The 19,382-nt window shown below is 41.3% G+C and overlaps 1 protein-coding gene and 1 long non-coding RNA gene across 5 annotated transcripts in view; one reads left to right on the top strand and one right to left on the bottom strand.

The window, feature by feature from the left end:
- Positions 1-324: 324 nt before the first annotated feature.
- LOC138064119 (uncharacterized) lies at positions 325-12,430 on the bottom strand. 4 transcript variants are annotated; one of them, XR_011137375.1, is made up of 5 exons: positions 12,205-12,430; positions 11,678-11,724; positions 5,837-10,959; positions 3,665-3,794; positions 325-2,137 (listed from the first exon to the last, which is right to left on the bottom strand). It is a non-coding gene; the product is annotated as an uncharacterized lncRNA (long non-coding RNA). The 4 variants fall into 4 exon arrangements; XR_011137373.1 differs by having other exon boundaries at positions 3,665-10,959; XR_011137374.1 differs by lacking the exon at positions 325-2,137 and having other exon boundaries at positions 3,492-3,794.
- A 97-nt stretch (positions 12,431-12,527) lies between these two features.
- Positions 12,528-19,382, top strand: part of LOC138060929 (interleukin-6 receptor subunit beta-like) — a 28,528-nt gene continuing 21,673 nt past the window's right edge. The window contains exon 1 of the mRNA XM_068925243.1: positions 12,528-12,674. The gene's annotated coding sequence lies outside the window, so the exon portion shown is untranslated. The remainder of the gene's footprint in view (positions 12,675-19,382) is intronic.

Consider the following 19,382-nt stretch of genomic DNA (forward strand, 5'->3'; position numbering starts at 1 on the left):
TATTTGGGCTATAATTTTTTTGTGCACACAACAGATTAAATTCACTTGCAGCAAATGAATTCCGTTTGCCTAAAGGAGATCAATTTGTGTGTGTGTGTTTCAGTCTCATCTGCAAAAAATGAGATCTGCAAAACTAGCACCTATAGATCAAACCCATTCAACATAGATACACTGCATTAACAGTATGAAGTCTCACATTACATAGGATAAGAAGGATGCTGCTGGAGTAAGGTTTTCTCCTACCAGAAACAGGCCTTCTATATTCCAGAACATTTTTTTTCCTCAATTAACTCTAATGAGATGAAAAAAGCAAAGGATGCTATTGGATCTTAGGAATAACTTTATTTTCGGATAGCAATGTTTTACAAAGTTTACGAAGTTTGAGATACTTTCACAGTGATCCCAAATGTCTGAAGCTAAATCAAAATGTCTTTCCTGTTATAATTGCAGATAAGTATTTACTCTCTATTAATTTCCTAGGAGCAGCCTGTCTTCAGAGTATAGTGACAGGCTCATCCCCGATCCTTGAGCCATAGTTTCATCCTCCATAAAGTTACGTCAGAAGGGAATACCAACTTTAGAAAGGCATACCAGAAGTATGGGCTATAACCTTCACAGTCTTTTAACTAATGTTTTATGTCAAGTTATAAGTTGAAGGTGAAATAAGATTTTTCTGACAACTCATATTCTAAGTACTTCCTGTCAATCATTACAAAACAATGGTATTGAGTGTTTAGTTTCCACAGAAATGAAGAAGAGTTACTAAAGGTCAGCAGAATCCTGCAGAATTTGACAATGGCAGTCCTATCCAACTGATATTCAACTCAACAGCAAACTTCTATTGATTTAAATGAAAATAAGATTAGGAGTAATACACATATACACTCAAGTTAACTTTTCTTACAGTGGCTAACGATTTAATTCCTCAGACAACACCCTGACCCTACAGAATTCAACAGCAAAACACTCAAGGGCTTTGCTACTCTAGGATTTGATCAGAAAGTTTCACTTTACAGTTCAGGAACCAAATCAGCTAGCCCTTTATATGAAGAAAACAGATCTATGATTCTTGAATATATATTCATACCATCAAGATGATTTTATGTTATTAGCAGTGAGAACACTGACAACATCCTAGCCATGTTTATTGTGATCAATTTTGAGAAAAAAATAGTCAAAAGGTATTACCAATAGGACCTTATCTTCTAAGAGCCATCATCCATGATGTCAATAGGCATTAAAAAATTGTAAATCTGGGCCTGAAAATCACCTACAACAGTAATTGTTGGAGCATTATGCTAGGTTACATTTCTTTTCTCAAGCATAATTGATTAATAAGCAGGCAAAAAGTTCTGTTCCTTGAGCAGGTTGGAAAGATACCTTCTTACAGCATAGTACATACTTATGAACGATATAAAAAAGTGTATCAGTCACCACTTTAGAGCTATCAAGCCTACAGTGTGTCAGCTAATAAGCCAAAGGGACTGCAAAAGGGACTTCTTATACATGGAACTGGGACTGAATCTTCTGTCCTCAGCCTAGCAAACTCTCCATTGAACATTATCACATCCCAAACTTTTTTTTTTTGTTTTAAGGCTATGAACAGAAAATTACTGCTTGTAGAGGAGAGAACTGTGCGAACGCTGAGAATAGTTTCCTCTCATCCCTCAGAAACAAGGGTCAGCAACTTGTCAAGGATTATGTGCTAGACTCTATTTTTCTTTTCTAAACCAGTGGTTGAACTTGCTGGAAGAAACTCAGCGAGAGCCAGGAACTGCTCCTTCCCAGGGGAGGCAAGATCCCGTCACTGCACAGTCAATAGCTCATTTGTACGTGAGGTACTTGTTTCTGGCTGCCGCTGAGTCCTAACTCAGGAGGCAGCAGGGGCTGAGTCCCTCTCTTTGCCACAGATGCTTTGTTCTAGGAACCACAGTTGTCAGATCTGCATCCTGAGAGTAATGTCAGGGCAGCAGCTTATTGATCGTGTCTTCCATTTCTTCTCTGCCTCTACCTGCTCCTAGTACTTCTGTCTGTGGTGATGGTTCCCAGAGATTGCAGACTGTGATAGCAGTCCACCTTACCAAATCTTTCCTCAGTCCACCTTACCAAATCTTTCCTCCTGCCACTAAGACAAGCCCTAGAGAACACAAAATAAAACCCAGAGAAGAGAGTCAGAGAGGGGAAATGTAGTGGAGCAAGCAAGAAAGAAAAAAATTAAGAAAAAAGCACTAACGGAAAACAGGAAGGAAAAGGAGAGCCTAACACAAAATACTGCAGAAAAGCAGAGAGACAGCCACTACCAGTTCATTCCTGAAAACACTAAGGTTCTAAGAAGCCTTGAGCTATAAACATACTGTAGAGGAACTTTAGACCATGAATTACGCAACATTTGGGAAGTTTTCTGGGGGCACGGGGGGGAAGGCACTTTAGGCTACTTTTCTGCAAAATGAGATGTGGAATACATTCTTACACTAAACATGTAATTGCTCCAACGCACCTATGTGCTTATTGTGAATGTATCACTGTTATTTCCAGGCATTAATGGTTATTTCAGCCTCTAGAAAGTATGCATACGCTCAGTGATGCACACATTAAACTGGTAATAAGGTATGTATAAATGTAACGTTAAAACATCATGGATCTAAGAAGACAGTTGGAATATAATTCCAATAACCCCATAAATAGTACACAAAGGACAGAACATAGACTGACAGTCCAGCCTTCAGTGTTAAGCTGAGGATTACCATAGAATTGTAAAACAATTTATGCCAGAAGAGAACTCTGAAGGTTCTGTGGTCCTACCCCCCCCCCTCAAAACTCAAATTATCTACTATCCGCAGAACACTGTGCTCAACACACCCAAAAATGAGATCACCCAACTGTAGGCTAATGTTTTCCAAACACTTAATTTAAAACAATCTGCATATAACATTGCTGCTATGTGTTGACATGATTGTAATATACAGTATGAGACTGCTGACAGGAACCTAACAGGAAAACTTTTACATCATCTGAGAATTTTTCATCCAGTCAAACATATTAAAGATAATTTATTAATCACTAACTACTTCATGATTCAAGCTTATCAAGCAATTAATGAGTGACAGCAAGAATTTATTTATTTTTGAAATACATTTATTCACATTGCTATGGACTGCCTATAAAATATCAGGATAGTGAAAATGTTAATGTCTCCTGTTAAATAGACTATCATCGGTGAATGAACCACCCTTCCAATTTGCTTCCTTTACCACAGACAGTCATATAACAGAACTCAAATAATTTCTTACGAGCTACAACTTTGGAGCAAATACTAGCAGACAGTTTCACATAGGATCTAGTCAGAACAAAAAATCATGACAGGATTAGCCTATGTGTTTCAAGACATATTCAAACTAACATGACTTGAACCAGATCTTGAATATCTACATAGCTCCAAGAAGATTCTTCCACCGCTTAATTAACGATAGAAAAAGTACATCTAGGTCAGCATTTACAGGCTAAATGACAAGCAGCCCCAGTTACAGAAGAAAGGAAGGGCAGGCAAAAGAAAAGAGACAGACCAGTGGGAAAGGAAGGACTGGACTACAGTAATACAACACCTGAGGGAGGAGTTTTAGTCTGTAGTACCAAAACCATTTGGTTTGTATGTTACATCTCTTACCACTATCCCTTGTCTGTCATTTTCTTAAATCTTTTAGGACTCCTGATTCTGGGAGCAGGTCTGCATCTTACCACATGTTTATACAACAGCAAGACAATGAGCTCCTAGTCCAGACTGGGATATTTGAGTGCTGCAATAAAAACAAAACCAAATCACAACAAATACAAAATTCTGTTCTTAGGAAGTTAAGGTTTGCTCACACATATTCACAGCAGGATTTCAAATAACAGTGACAATTTCTAAATTGGGGTCTTGGATCTAAAAACAATGCTTCCAGCTCAGTGTAGCTGATGCTTTTAGGCCTATGGTTCATTTCTCTCTGGCTTGCTCTCTTAAGGCAAGTTTTCACTGCTGTTGGCACTACAGAGGAGTTTCAGCCCTGGGAAACTGGGCTTGATTTTGCTATGCTTATATGTATAACCGACATCACTTTTGTTTGTTAAATTGTGACTGCAAAGTATTTGTTCCTGCAGGTGTACAAGGGGAAAAGGAACTGTGCAATTTCAGATTTTTGGCAGAATTAGAAGAAAAATTTTGTTTTGTTATGTATCTGATCAGTAGTATAAATATGGCACACAAATATGTTACTCTAACCAGTTACTTTCCTCACTAAGATGACACTTTAGAAGGAGCTATTCTGCAGGACTGATTCTGGACTAGTTGTAGCAGCTGTATTTAAATCACTGCCAAAGGGAGGAGAGAAAAGAGGAAAAGATGTAAAAGTAAGGTTGGCAATGGAAAAAGAGAAAAAGAGAGCAACAGAAGACAAAAGAAAGGAAGAACTCTGAATAAGTGGTAATGGATAATGGCAAGACAGAGGAAGGAGAACAGAATATAAATCAGAAAGATCAAAAATGTAAAACACAAAGTAGCTCCTCAAAGGCAGTGAAGTATGTGGGGCAAAGATAACGTTTATCTCTGTCTTTGTATCATATATACAATCCCAATATGACCTGTATAAGACAAACCATTATTGTTTCTTCCATTTTCCAGAGAATACATAAGTTTCCTAGGTACCTAAGAATATCATTCACTCTAGATCTAAATTATTTAAGACCTGGAGCTGATGGAAGCTATACCACAGTCCAGTATGTCTTAATGATGGGAAATTATTACTGAAAGCCTATATTCTCCTTTCTTCTCTTTCATCCCATTACTTATTTCAATCTATATACAACCCTTTTGTGCTACAATTTCATGTGCAAATTCCTATATTCCTTCTTGCATCTTTTAGTGACACACTCCCACAAGCATGTCTGGCACGCTCAGTTTTGTTACCATTTTTTAATTGTTCCTTTTCCTCTCAATTCTTCTTTCCATTCCTTCATCAAATGAGATTACTACTCTTTCTCCTAAATGAACTCACCTTTGCTGACATTTCTCTGATAGTAAAACACTCAGAATTGAATATATTATTCTACACATACCCTTACCCGCTCTAAACAGCGTCAATCAATGTAAGGCATTGACTATAACGCAGCAGTTAACCAGGGGTTCTCTAATCCAGAACCTGTCTTCAGTTTTATTGATGAGATTTTACTTCCCCATGACTCCCACACCCTTCGCTGGTAGTAACAGGCTCCAGCTCTTTGTGCTTTGTAACAGCTCAACCAGAAAATTTCAAGCATAAAGCTGTCCAGATTCCTTTTATAATATGTGTCACTTTAAAACATTTTAATATATATCATGGCTGATAGCAGCTCTCTTCCTGGAAATCAAGTGGTCTCTCACCGCATTTTCTGTCTAACAGTAGGTACAGCAAGAAAAAATTTAAGGGTTTCTCAGTAGCTTGACTGTAGCCCCTCTATAGGCTCCATACACAGAGAAGTCACAAGCTGTATTATCAGAAAGCCAATGTTTCCAACCAAACAACAGTTTAAGTCATAACCCAGCACGCTAAAACAGAATAGGTCTTCCAAAGCTGGGTGTCAGCCCTACGTGTGAACTGATAGGAAGTGAATTTACAGTTGTTAAAGCAAGTCAAACTGAACTGTTTTCTGCTGCATACAGGTTCTTACACCACAATCACCCTGCTGAGTACTTTCCAGTATTAGACAACATAACTAGCACCTATCAAACACAGAAATTTAAAGCACAAAGTTGTTGTTTGTTATTACTACTTCTTTTTGTGATTAGGAACGCATGTGGTAAGCATCTGTTATTAGCTGGTACCTCTTTCTGTTTTAGTCGTGGCAGTTCTTTAAACGTAGCGTTGCTCTGTGTCCCTGCTTTCCCTATAAAGAAGTATGACTTGCACTTGGAAGAAGGATGACGAAGTCGGTGATGGTCCTTAGTGTGTAGGGTCATTCCACTTCCTACGAGCGTCCACACAGACAAGTGTTAGCCTTAGGATGGAGAGCTCCACAGTGTGAGGAAGCGAGCACAGTCTGGAGCCTGGAGTCAGGCACCCCCACATTGTCCCTGCTACATCCTGTAGCTGAGGACCAAGAATATGAGCTCCATTTGAAATTCTGTGCTTTGTAAGCTAGTCATCACAAGACCTGAAGAGGTCATTCAGCAATTTCATTCTGCCTAAACTGGAGCATTGTTATAGCCCGTCCAAAACCAAGGGAAGGTGTGAGTAACTATGGTCAGCCATAATCTATCTGACTAGGACTGTTCCCTTGCTTGCTGGAAGTAACAGAAAGTATCACTTACATGTGCTTTTCTAAGAGTCCAACCCCAGAAATAAATTCAAAATTACTTCTATATAACATAGACAAAATTGGCTATTTGTGTATATAACATCCTATAACAAATGAGGCTGAACTTTAGCTTTGAGTTTTCAGAACGCCTTTTTCTACTGCTAATATCACTTCTGTCAGTCCATATTCAGGTTCAGCTGGCTGTTCTTCACATATGACCTTACTTTGTCCAAATACTGGGTGACCTGGGCAATGGAGGACTTACCTTTTTTAGAATGCTTATTATTGGCCATGCTACTCATGAAAACCTTTGTAGCCAAGTAAGAAAAAGATAATCCCACTCGTTCTGACCTCTTCCTCCCCTTTTTCATCATATTTTGCTATTTCTAGTTAGACCTTCTTGTCCACTATCGGAAAGTTTTGCCTCAAGTGTTAGTTGAAAGACACATCTCTACAGTGGGTTTGTATCTACAGAGTCACTCCAAAGACCTTCTAGCTCTAGCAGCTGCCAAAAGCATACTATAGTCACAGGCAGCTCACACACGTAGCATAAGTGACTGCAGCGAGCCCTTACACTTCAGCTCATCTTAGCTCTAACCTCTCTGAGTCAGCACTTCCTCGCAGTGAGCTGCAATTTCACTCTATTACTCATTCTAACTTACATATTTTCTCTGCCTGATTAATTCCTCCCTTTTCAGTATTTTCATTTTATCTCCATGCTCCGTTATTTCATATTTACTTCCTTTGATTTACAAGCTTTTACGTTTTTCTGGCCTCACTACATCTCTCTGACTTTTGGACTTCTTCCTCCAATGAGGGTCAGACCTCTTTTCTCTGATGGTCCTGCCCACTGTCTTTTGGAAAAAACAGAGCCTAGTAACATGTTCCACCTGTCAAAGCCTCCAACCTAGAGCTAAAATGACACTAGCTTTACAATTTCCTCCTCAGAAAAACAAGCAAATTGCTAGGTTCAGCACCACTCTGTCAGATGTGCCATTATTTTTCAGTGGGTTCTAAGCAATCTGCTTTCTATTCCACAGGCACTGGTACAACTTCATGGTGCTGCTATCCCTGAGAAGCAAGGAGTAATCACATTAAAAGCATTGCCTCCAAGTCCTCTTCAACATCTAGTAATGTCTTCAACAGGGATTCCCTGTCAAGCTTATCACATGGGAAAGAGTCAACTATCCCCATCTCTAAAACTTCTTCCAAGAATCCCAACTTCTTCCCTGAACTGCTGATGCCTGTAGTCACAGCTCTGCAGACCCTGACTGAATTTTGCAAGACCTTGTCCTGGGTTTCATACTTTAGCAACCTGCTCAGCACAGCAATGCCAAAGAACGGGGTGATACTATCACCAGCGCATTCATCATGACAAGCCCTGTTGTCCTATCCATCATCCACTGCTTGGTGCAACAAGTGCTATCAGATGTCAAGTGGACTTGCTTTTGTCTAGGTTGTACATACTTAGTTGGCTGCAACTTATGCCTACCCAGCTCAATGAACCTTTATCACTTTGTCACAAGGATTCCTAGCATCCAAGTATTCTAGGGGAAAAGCAATATCCTCCAACACCCCTTTAGAAGGAAGTAATGAATTACCAAGCCTGCTGTGCTGTTACTGGGCAGCTCATGTTTGGTAAGTTACAAAGCTGGGAAATGCTATGACCCTTACCAAATCACTTCCAACAGCTACGTTATCCATTTTGCCTTGCTTCTGTCTCCCAGACTGCCTCCTCCACTCTTCTTTAGGGGTCCTTACCATGACTTCATGACTTACAGGAATACGGCCTCAGCACAAGAATTTGCTACTATTCTGGCTGCAGCAGCCAAAGGACTAGTCCTTTCCAGTCTTGCGGGAAAAAAAGTGACTTTTCTTACTGTCAAAGAAAGCCAGAAGACAGACATCCTTCTTGAATGTCAGGACACTGAACACCCTTGCAAGTCCAAGTTCAGGATAGTGACACAAGCTGAGATAACACAATCACTTCAGTAAGAGGTTTGGGTGTGTCACTGAATCTCCTAAATGAATAGTTCTATATTATGATTCAGTCATCTCACAGAAAACGTCTCTGATTCAAAACGACAAGTCAGAACCATTATCAGTAAAGGGTCCCGCATTTCACTTTCTCCATGACTCTAAAAATCTTTCCGAAAAACCCTCTTCTGGCAGCAGTCCATCTCTAGCAATGCCACATGCATCCATAACCAAGGAACCCCTTCACATCCATGATGTATCTATGGCACGGTTCATGTCCTTGTACCAAGAGAACAATACATTTCGAATAGATCCTTTCCTCTCCATGTCACAGCTATTGTAAGGTTCAGTAGTTACTGACTGCAGGCTTTGTCCCCACCTGTTACAGAACAGGTGAAATGGTCCATAAGCAGTAGTATGAGCTCGATCCTAAAGCAACCACTACAACATCTGTAGAAATATTGCTACTCCCACAGTCAAGCAGCTTCCTAGAAACCTCTGCCAATCACTGAATGTTCTTCAAGCGTTATTACTCCTATCCATATTCCTAAGATATCCCTTTCTACCCAGATGAAGAGCGTGAAGGCAAGCTCCACCTTCTTAGATCCCAGCTGTGGAGGGTAGGAGCTTCAAAATGCCCTACACAGCTCTGATAAGAGCATGGCATTGGCTTGCAAATTGCACTGCTAATGAGCAGATGGACATCTCAAAGAACTTCCAAATCCTGATAATTAATTTTCCTTTATTCTTGACTCATATATTTAGTGAAGTTAATACACTAGCTTACCTGATATAATGCTTAATTCAATACACAGATTTAAAAAAAAAAAAAGTTCTTGAAAACCTGCATTTTATGTCAAGGATTTTGAATTTACCTCAGTATTTGAAATTGTTGAAACTACTGATGTTTATATTAGCTATATATTAGTACTGTATACTGTAGTGCATCTCCAGGACAATACACAGCAATTTTTTTTGTATCTGTAGGGAAGAATACAATGAAGTATATCAAACTAAACTGAGATAGTCTTTCAGAAAATCACCCTTGTGCAGGAAAGGCACTTCACAACATATTGAGAAAATATGAGAACAGCTAGATTCTTTGTGTGTTATACAAAGTATAGCCTGTATTTGAAAAGATCACAGTCCAGGCAATTTATTTGATATTCCAAGCTACAAGACTATGGGACAGAGCGCAAGCAAGTAGAGCTCCTACGGACTCTGCTGTTTATGCCAGCAGAGGTTTTGGCCCAGCGTCTATGATCAGAGTTGCAAGTTTCACCTTCACCAACAAGATTCAAAATGATGCACTTATTATTAGAGAAGATGCTGACACAGACCCAGAAATCACTAGAACATGAACAACTCCCCTGTTAGATTAAAAAACTAGGTTTCACAAGAACAAAAACAAAACTTAAGCCACTAGGTGATGTAACATAATTAGCCAAAACTTTCAGTCCTGCCTATGAAAGATCTATATGAATCACATGTAGGGTAGACGACAATCATTTGTAAGAGCAATTTGCTACCCCACAATCCACGCCACAGTCACAGTCAGTGCTGGGGGAAAATACAGGACTGCTTTGTGCCGGCTGTCTCATGCTGTAGGAAAATGGGATTCAGCTTGTCCATGAGATTATCTCTACACTTCTGAGGTATCTTCATGCATCTAGAGTTTGCTGAAGGTTCTGCAGAGGAGATTACGTATAAAGGCAAGCATGCTGTCATCACTTTCCAAACTTATAAAAAATCCTTGAGAAACCCAAACATCTTAGGAGACGAGCTCTCACAATACTGAATACGGCAACCCATTTGCTTCTGTATTAATGATCATTTCTGTGAAAATTAAGCACAATCACCAAAAAAAGTTTTGTTCTTCTGTGCAGCTACAATTATGTGGAAATCATTTCACATTAAGCCCATAAATTACCTGTGAAATACAAAAGAGTTCTTGAAAAATGACAATACATGTTACATGTGTGTAAGCAAGGCCTGATACAGGATTGGATTTGAAGGGTTTTTTTGTTGTTGTTCTACCAGTTCTGGAAATAAATCAGGAATCGCTTCAGGCTATCAGATTTCAGAATGAGAATGTCACAAGAGGCTCTCTGTTGGCTAGGGGGAGGGTAGAAGGGGGAGAGTTGAGCGTCTACTGCTGAGAATGCCGACTTAGCAGCAGACCTCTAAAGATCTTACAGGAAACAGAAGATATGCTGAAATATGAGAGGAAAAACATACATTCTTTTTGCTGACTCTCTAGCTGGAGTCTGGTACCTCTTAAGCTTTTGTTGCCAAACACAGATGATTTTTTTGAGGCTGTTGAAGCAGTGACATCCATATAGACTGAAAAACATGTTAATTATACATTATTCTCAAAATGTAATCCTACATTAATGTAAGCACAAGCACATCTGGAAGCACAATCTGAAGGCAGACCAAAAAGTGAAAAATATTTGGATGATGAAGTATTTTTATTCATAATAAATAAACCGTGAAACTTACTCCCCAGATGTCACTTGACCCCATACTTTAAGAAGGGCTTGAGCAGCCAAAAGTCTGTAAGGGAGGACAGAAAGGACTGGGTCTATTAAGTGCAGAGACCACCAATGGCAGAAATAAGGTTGCTAGGAAGACGGTCGATTGTGAATGGTGACACGAAGTAATCAGTTTAAACTGCAGCACAGGAGAGAAGACATGAAGAAAAACTTCTCAATAATATAGTTAGAAAATACTGTAATAGGCTGCCTGAGGAAATGAAAGAATCTTTAACATCGAATATTTTTAGGAATACAGGTTGCATAAATAGCTATCAGAAATGAGTTAAGTATAGCTGATTCTGTCTTCAGGCAAGTGGAGGTACTAAACGACTCTGAAGTGGCCATCCAGCCTCCCATTGTGTGACACATTGAATATACAACATTCTCAGGTATATTAATATAGTAGTAATATACTAACAATAATATTAACAGTACTGTTTTAGTAGCACCAGTATTTTTGTTGGGGAAATTAAACCACTTCAGAAACCAAACCAAACATAATCAGAGACTCTTACTAAACATAATGTGTGAGAAGGAGGTTATTGTCCACCACCTTTTTCAAAAGCTCATAACTGATTCTCGTTAGCGGCTCATACTGGCCAGCATTTGAAACAGAATCGAGGACTAGACGCCCCACTTGTCTGAGCCAATCGACCTGTTCCTCCGAAGACGTACATGCCTAACCGAAAACATAATATAGCTCACATCCCACCCAAGCCTGAAGATAACATAAGCAGCACATGGGCAAAGGCCTAATCTGAAAGCATAGGGCTGGAAGCAACTCAGGCTTTTCAGGCGAATCAGTAATTCGTGATGCATTCCTGAGTAGGAATAACCTACTTTGACGCTCTTACCCTGATGTGAGTTTGTGGACGTGGCACTTAAACGTGTCCTTTCTTATCTGTGAATTGAAAACATTTAACCTGGAATCAGGAGGGCACCTTAGAGCACACTACTGCGACCCGCTTACGAAAGCCCTTTTCCAGGACCACTCAACTAAGAGGTGCACAAGGCGAGCCACGGAGGGGAGAAGGGGGGACCTTTAGGGACACCAGACGCTTCCCTAGACCGGCTCACACGCACGAGCTGTATGAAGGACCGTTTCCCAGCCACCCGGCCTTCCACAAACACCTTTTCTCGGCGCTGCTTTTGATAACGCCGCGGCTTCTGATAAGAGTACGCTCCAGCCTCGCGCAGTCCCGGCGGAGCCTTGCGAAACCAGCCGAGGGCGGCTCGCTGCCGCGGCCGGCCCGGCAGGACGCCCCCGCCGCCTAACGGCCGCCAGAAGCGTCCAGAGGCGGCGGCGGCGGCGGCGCTGCTCCCGGGGGACGCGGCTCTCCCGCCCCCCGCGTGTCCCTACACGCCCTGAGATGAAACACACCTGGAGAGAAACACCCCGTGGGGACCGTTTCGTGGAGGTGGAGGGGCCGGGGCCGGGGCCGGGGCCCAGGCACAGCCTTCCCCTTCCCCTTCTCCCCGCCCCCGTCGCCCGCCAGGGGGAGAAGTGGAGGGGGGGGAGCGGAAGGGGGGGGGGCTGGACCCGGCCCCCTCACACGCCGCCCCCGCCCTGGCCGCGCGAGCCCCTCGCCCCCCGCGTCCTGGCATCAGGGGGCGCGTTCCGGGAAGCTCCGCCCCCCTCCGGCGACGTCAGGCGCCGCGCGCGCCAATGGCGGCCCGTGTGGCGGAGGGAAGGGCGTCGGGGGCGGGGGCGGGGGGGGGAGTAAGGGGTGCGGGTGGCCGGGCGTCGGGCTGCGCGCGCGGGGCGGCGGCGCGATGGCGCGGCGCGGCCGAGCCGTTATTTAGGGGTCCGCCGCGGGCCGGGAGGCGGCGGCGCTGCCGCCGCAGCGCCAGGTAAGGGGGGGGCGGGTCGCGCCGATTTTCCCCTTCTGTCCGGGCTCCCCTCAGCCCCGCCGCGGCCTCTGCGCGCCTCTCCCCGAGGGGAGCCCGCCGCGAGGAGGGGAGGGGGGGCGCGCCGGCCTGTTCCCCCGCTCCGCTCCGCTGCGGCGTCGGGCTCGGCCGGGCCGCGCGGGCGGGGCGGGTGGGCGCGCAGCCAAGGCTGCCTGCCAGGGAGGGAGGGAGGGAGGGAGGGCGGCAGCCCTGCGCCGCTCCGCTGGCCGAGCCGGGCCCTCGCCTCCCCCCGCGGCGGCGCCCGGCTGCGGCCTTCGCCGCCCGGCCCTGCGGCCGCGGGGGCCGCCGTCAGGCTCCCCGAGCGGGCTGAGGCGGGGCGGGTGTCCGCCGCCCTCCCGCCGCCGCTCGTCGGCGGGCGGCGGCCGAGGGCGCGGGAGCGCAACATGGCCTCACGCGCTGCCGGGGCGGTTTGCGCCCCCTCGGCGAGGGGATGGGGGGGACACGACTTGGCTCCTTTTTCTGGCGAGTCTGTTTCCTTTCCTGTCCGAGAAGTGTTCCACGTTGGTGCTGTCAGCTGGCCGGGCTGCCCCACCTCCTGTCTTGATGCAGTCTTTCTTCCCGGCTGAAATGGCATGGAAGATAAGACTGTCGACTATCTGGATTTTTTGGATACAGTAGTTTTTAGTGCTGACAGCTGTAACTAATCAAGGTGTCACATGCCTCGCTGGACTCATGACTTTCAGCATTTTTCAACTGTCTGATAAGCTTGGGCATGTTATAGGCAGGCATTTTCTTACTTGTTGAAAAGTGTTGTTTTGTTGCCTTCCTTAGAACTAGTCTGTTGATATCTTGTGGCCTGTAGACCAGAAGCTAGAAAGCTGCTGATCTTGGGAGGAAGATATGTCTGGTTTTACACCTGGTCAAACTACCAGAGGATTTCCTGTGTAGGAGGGGTGCAGAGCATGCAGCACGGCTCACCTGCACCTTCTGGACTCTAGCAGTTCTTCCACTGCATTTCTAACACCCTTCCTAAAGAAAATCGGTGGTGTTATTTCCATCTTACAAGTGATGAAACTGAGGTATAAAGAAAAGCAGTTTGCCAAGTGTGATGGCAGCAGAGCTGAAAATAAATCCCAGTCTGATAGTTTTCATCTTTGTTTTAGGCTGGCTAGGTGACTGCCAGCTGGTGGCTTATTGCTGCTTCTAAGGCATCTCTGAAGGAAGAATGTGGTAATAGGATTGTGTGAAGGTATAATGTTATCATTAGTGATCTGTACTGTCACTGAGAAAAAACAGAGGTCCACAAGCTGGAGGTAAAACACGTTTTGGGGGGTTATAAGTTTGTTTTTTCTTCCATCTTCTTCTCATTTATATAGCATAAAATTAATAATACTTGTATTTCTGAATAGTTGTTCTTCTTGGAGGAAGAATAATACATAAGATATCATCTTTTAAAAGTACATAACTTCTGAGTCCAGCAAAGTCTTATAATCTGTATGTTGGTGCATCATGATGGAAAGTGGGAAAGGATAATGGAAACATGAGATGGATTCCTAGAAGTCAAGCACTAAGAATAAATACTTTGATGTTGTTTACATATCTGAAAACGTGATCACTTCTGGGAAAGCTTGTAGATCAATGTTTTGTAAGAAATATAGGCACATCTAGAAATCTCTACAAAAAATAGAGACCTACTGTCTCCCAAGCTGCTTCACAAAAGGATTGACAGTAGCACAGCTGTAGGAAAAGAAAGAAACCCCTTGGCAATGTTTCCAGTTTTTTCCCTGCTGATATAAGTATTAGCAAGAACTGTCTGAATTGGAGAACTGGCACTGGTGATTGTCAATCTTGAAGGTTTAACTTCAAGGTGAGAACATGGAATAAGACCTAATTCTGTGTAGCTTCAGTAGCCTTTTATACTAAAGCTACTTGTTAGCTGCAAAAATCTGAAGTATTTCAGAGAAACTGGTCTGCATTTTAAGGAGATAAAAGGAATAGAAACTTGATAATTGTAAGCAAAAAATTTGGTGACTCCAAGGTATTTTGATCTGTTTAATCAATGCCCCTTTCTTTTGGGTTTTATTTTGTGGAGGTTTTTAAATTTATTTTATTCCAGTAAGTAAAGCCCAAAATGAAAGGAGAAGCTTCCACGTAGAGATCATGAAATAAGCAGTGTAGGGAATTGGCTCCTGCTGTTTAGTGAAAGGGCTGGGGAAAAGATTACTTGATGTTGCTTGTATATAGTTATTTTCAGTATGAAAATTAATTTTAGAATATTTTGTGGAGATAATCACTTTCAAGTGATTCTCTTTGAATATGTGTTTGCTGGTTTTTTGAGTTGCTTAAATACTTCCAAAAAGGAAGCAAGCTTGGAGGAAGGAAGGAAGCTTGCTGGTAGAAAAATTCTCACTTAGAAAGCAGTTATTGCTTAAGTAATCAAAATTACTTGAGGGTAGTTACAACTTTTAGATCAGCTTTAAGTACTACCTGGCTTGTTATGAAACCTCAAATGGTAGCTGGTATGCACAGCATTGCTTGTATGTACAGTTTCCTTGCTCTGTCTACCGAAGCTATGTGGATTCTGTGTGAGAGGTTACCGCTTGAAGCTGTAAACTTAGCTCTCATGGTTTGGTTGGGTGTTTGTGTTTTGTTTTGGGTTGGTTTGTTTTTTGTTTTTTGTTTTTTTTGAGGGACTTCTGAAAATCCATGTGCCAACACCCTTTAACTAATAACTGTTGTTATTGATGTGGAAATGAGCCTTACTAATCTTAAAACCTTCCTATGGTGATCCTGGTGTTATCTGTGCTCTCTGACTTGGAAGATGACTTTGGGAAAATTAAGTTTTGGCTGTAGTCTCTTAAACTGAAGCTGTCGTTTGAAGGTCACTTGGGGACTACTGGAATAACTGTTCTCACATTCCAAAGTGAAGAGGTGATGATTCATCATGTGATATATACCTGTGTTAATTTTGGCATTGTTGTCTTCTTTATTTGAAATAAGATTAAAATCGCAGGTAAGGATTTTTCCGTTGTTGCCCAGAATAAATAATGATATCCCTTTTGCATGAAAGGCTGATGTGTCCTTAAAAACTGTTCTTCACAGGTTAGTCATGTTCATTCCAAAAAAAAAAAAAAATTGTTGCCGCTGTATGTAAAGATTCAGGCCTAAATGGTTAGTACTTTCCTTTCAAGATGGTAGCAGGATGTGAAAAAATAATAGAAATCTCATGTGATCTAGAGATTAAATAAAGTGATCTCACAGCATGAGTTTCACATGTCTGTCTTTGCTGAAGTATTCTCTGTATTTTCACAGGTATTTATTCTTCTTTAAGATAACTTACCTTTTGCGAGGTCAGGACTATCACCAGTTGTAGATCTAAACTTATCATGTTGGTTTTACTGTGTAATGTTTCGAAAGACTTTGATCTCTAGCTGCTTTGGCAGACTTAACTATGAAAATAAATTGACAAACTTCTAATGTCAGTATTTCTGTCTCACCTGCCCTCACTCACTTAACTTGCGTGTTTTTCCCCTCACTTTATATTGTACCTGACTGGATTTAGCTAAGAGAAACTGTTTTGCTTAGTGACCCACAGCAACTACATAGTTGGATAAAACAATTTGCCTTATTGGTGGGTGGTAGGGATTTGGTGGTAGGGGAGGTCACTGAGTGTTGTGTTGTTGTTTGTTTGGTCTAAGCTCTAAACCGGCCAGCTTATTCAACCTTATTTCAGCATTGGGTTTAACTTCCATGTCAGGTTCCTAATAATCTGCACCAGCATGTAAAAGGAAGCTTGTGTTTTTTTTTTTTTTTTTTTTCTTCCAGCTGTACTGCCTGATTGAAAGTACTTGTTGGAGTTTTCTCTTGTCTAAACTTGTAACTTGGTCTGACTTAAGATTTGGTAGTGAACAGTTGGCATTTAGCAGCAGTTCTTTCGAATGAGGGCATGAACTTTGAAACTTTGATACAACTTGCATCCAGGGTTTCTGCAACTTTCAAGTTTTTATTTACTCAGAGTAGTAAACATGATCCTCAATAGAAAACCCTTCTTCGTTACTCAGAAGGTGAAGTGTGACTGCTTGTTCCATTAGTTATTAGCTCCTGCTGTACCTTCTTTGTACCTTTCATCTAGGCAAGATGGATGAAAGTGTTTAGTGTAATGCTGGTTCTTAACTAGAACTAAATTTCATTTAAGAATCAAACTTGTAAAAGCCAGGGAGACTAAGCTGTTTTAACAGTGGCACACCTTAGAAGGGACTGTCAGTAGCCCCTTTGTGGGTTCAGAAGTAGGTGGCTTCAATCTTGTGACTGAATGGATCAGCAGGGTGAGATACATGAGAACAGTCTAAAAGCAGAGGGATGCTGAACTGTGGTTTGTAATTAGGAAGCTACAGTCACAACTATTTGTTTCCTTACTGTATGCAAGTGGGCTTTTTTGGCTAATCTTCGACTGTAGGTGTTGGAGTATGATTCTGAATTTTCTTGACCCTTCAGGAGTTAAGTTCAGTGAAACAATACTGTAAACTGGAAGAATTTTCTGCTCCTTTAAAATAGACAGTAAATTTTGCAGAGTGCATAGTAGTATAGAATTGGGCTTCAGTTTCTCATAGGTAAATCAGATCCACACGGAACAACTCAGTGTTGTAGTCAGGCTCTGTTTAGAAAACAGCTGAAGTGTGGAGATGGCATTAATAATTTAAAAATATGAAGTCATCTTATTTTGATTTCTTATGCCAAAACTTATACAGCAGTGATGCTTCTTTAGCAGAAGAAATGATCCATAATTCTTTGTCATTTACTTCTGTTGGTTTTTTTTTTTTTTTTTTTTTACATTTTAAATGTTGGCTTTTATGTACCTGCAGGTGAGTCACAAAGTATGGCTCAGGTTAATCAGACCAAAAAAAAACCTTAATTTTAACACTAATAGTTTTTGAATAGCTTTGTGGATTTATTGTTTATTCTGAAATAAGTAATTGCCGAAAGGAAAACAGTTAATTCGGTAATGATGCAATACTTGGAATAATGGGTATGTCTAATAAGTTAATGTGGCACCAGTCATGATACTAAATGCTTTTTCAATGAGGAAAAATGCTATATTGAAAGTTCTTTAACTTTTTTTTCTTCTGCCTTTCTATGTCTGCTACACTTTCTTCAGCCTGAAAGCTGCATCTGCTGCTGTTCAGCAGTTTTTGGCAATTAGCAGGAAAGTGGAGCTGCTGCTTTTTTCTGCCTTCATAGTTAACTTTAGGGTTCTCGGGAGATTCAGATCTTCCTGCAGCTCCTTTTTCAACTTAAGTAACTTAATGAATAACAAATAACAAATTAAGGTGTACGTTTGATATTTCACAAGCTTCTAGTAGCAAGCAGTCTGTATGCTAAATGTTTAGAGTAAGTAAAGGCGCTGAAACAGTTTCCTAATTACCAGTTTCACTCAGTGCATAAGACCTAAACCAACAGAGAATACTCCTCTGACCTAGGTCTCGTTCGTCAAGTTATTCAAATTTGTGAAACAAATGGGGATTTGAAAAAGTAGAAAGGCATGGGTGGGTGAGAACTTAGTCTTTGGATACTAGAAGACATTACATATGTAGTAAGTGGAAATCAATTGGTTTAGTTCTTACTGTACACACTGTACACTTGTTATTAAATTATCTAAACATGTCTTTCATTTAAAACTGTCTAATGACTTTCATTTCCAGCATAGTGAGGGTACTTTAAAGTAATATTGGAAAAAATAGTAAAGGTTTTCTTAATTCTGGACTCCATATGAATAAAGTTTGATATTAAAAAAAGTTCTTTTAGCAGAAAAGTATCTGTGGGGACAAGTACAAATGCATGCTAACCTAATTGTCGAGTTGTTGTATCAGCTGTGTTTTTAGTTTAAAATATTATATTTCAAATTTTGGTAGGTTTTGAATAATGAAAATGGATGACACTTAAGTGAAGTATGGATGCAAATAAAGGTTCTGTGAAGTGATTCTAATGACTTTCTTCAGGCCATATTGAAACAAGTACATGTTGGTGACCCCTACAATAAGTCTACTGTAAAGCTCTGAGATCAGGTTTCTTCTACCTGTAGATGTCTAAGTCTTGTGAAAAGAAACTGTCATGACGCTATAGTACTCAGCTTGATTTGTAAAAACTAATGGCTTAGGATTGTTAACGCCTAAGGGATGGGGTTCCAGCTTGTTATTGATATGATAGTGATTGATGGTATCTATTCTAATCTGAGTGATCTCTGTGAAATTTCCACCTTGCATCTTTCTGTCACTTTATAAAACAAACTACATGCAAACAAAAACAGGGAATATTTAGTGTCATTTTAAGTTGCCTTTCTTCTCTTCCCTCTCCTAATAGTAAATGCTGCTCATAAATTTTGCTTTCAGAGGGAAACTGTGGAATTTGTTTGAACTTTGTAGTGAATTACCTTTCATTTTAGTATGCGTGTAATTGAAGTTGTCTAATTTTATTTTTAAACATCAGATTCTGACCTCTAACAATAAAAATGGAAAACATTCTTTTATAGGGATGAAGCCCAGAATAGCAGTGTCAAAAGATTTGTCAGGTCAGTGAAGATGCAACTGCTGAAGCAGGATTTCTATAGAAGTCTCATTTTGGATCTTATTTAATGAAGCTAGAAATTCTAGGTTTAGAGCCTAGCCACAAGAACAGTTTTAAGTCTGCTATTAGAAAATGACAGCTGTTTACTAG

The sequence above is a fragment of the Struthio camelus genome, chromosome W, assembly GCF_040807025.1.
Source record: "Struthio camelus isolate bStrCam1 chromosome W, bStrCam1.hap1, whole genome shotgun sequence".
NCBI classification, from domain to species: domain Eukaryota; kingdom Metazoa; phylum Chordata; class Aves; order Struthioniformes; family Struthionidae; genus Struthio; species Struthio camelus.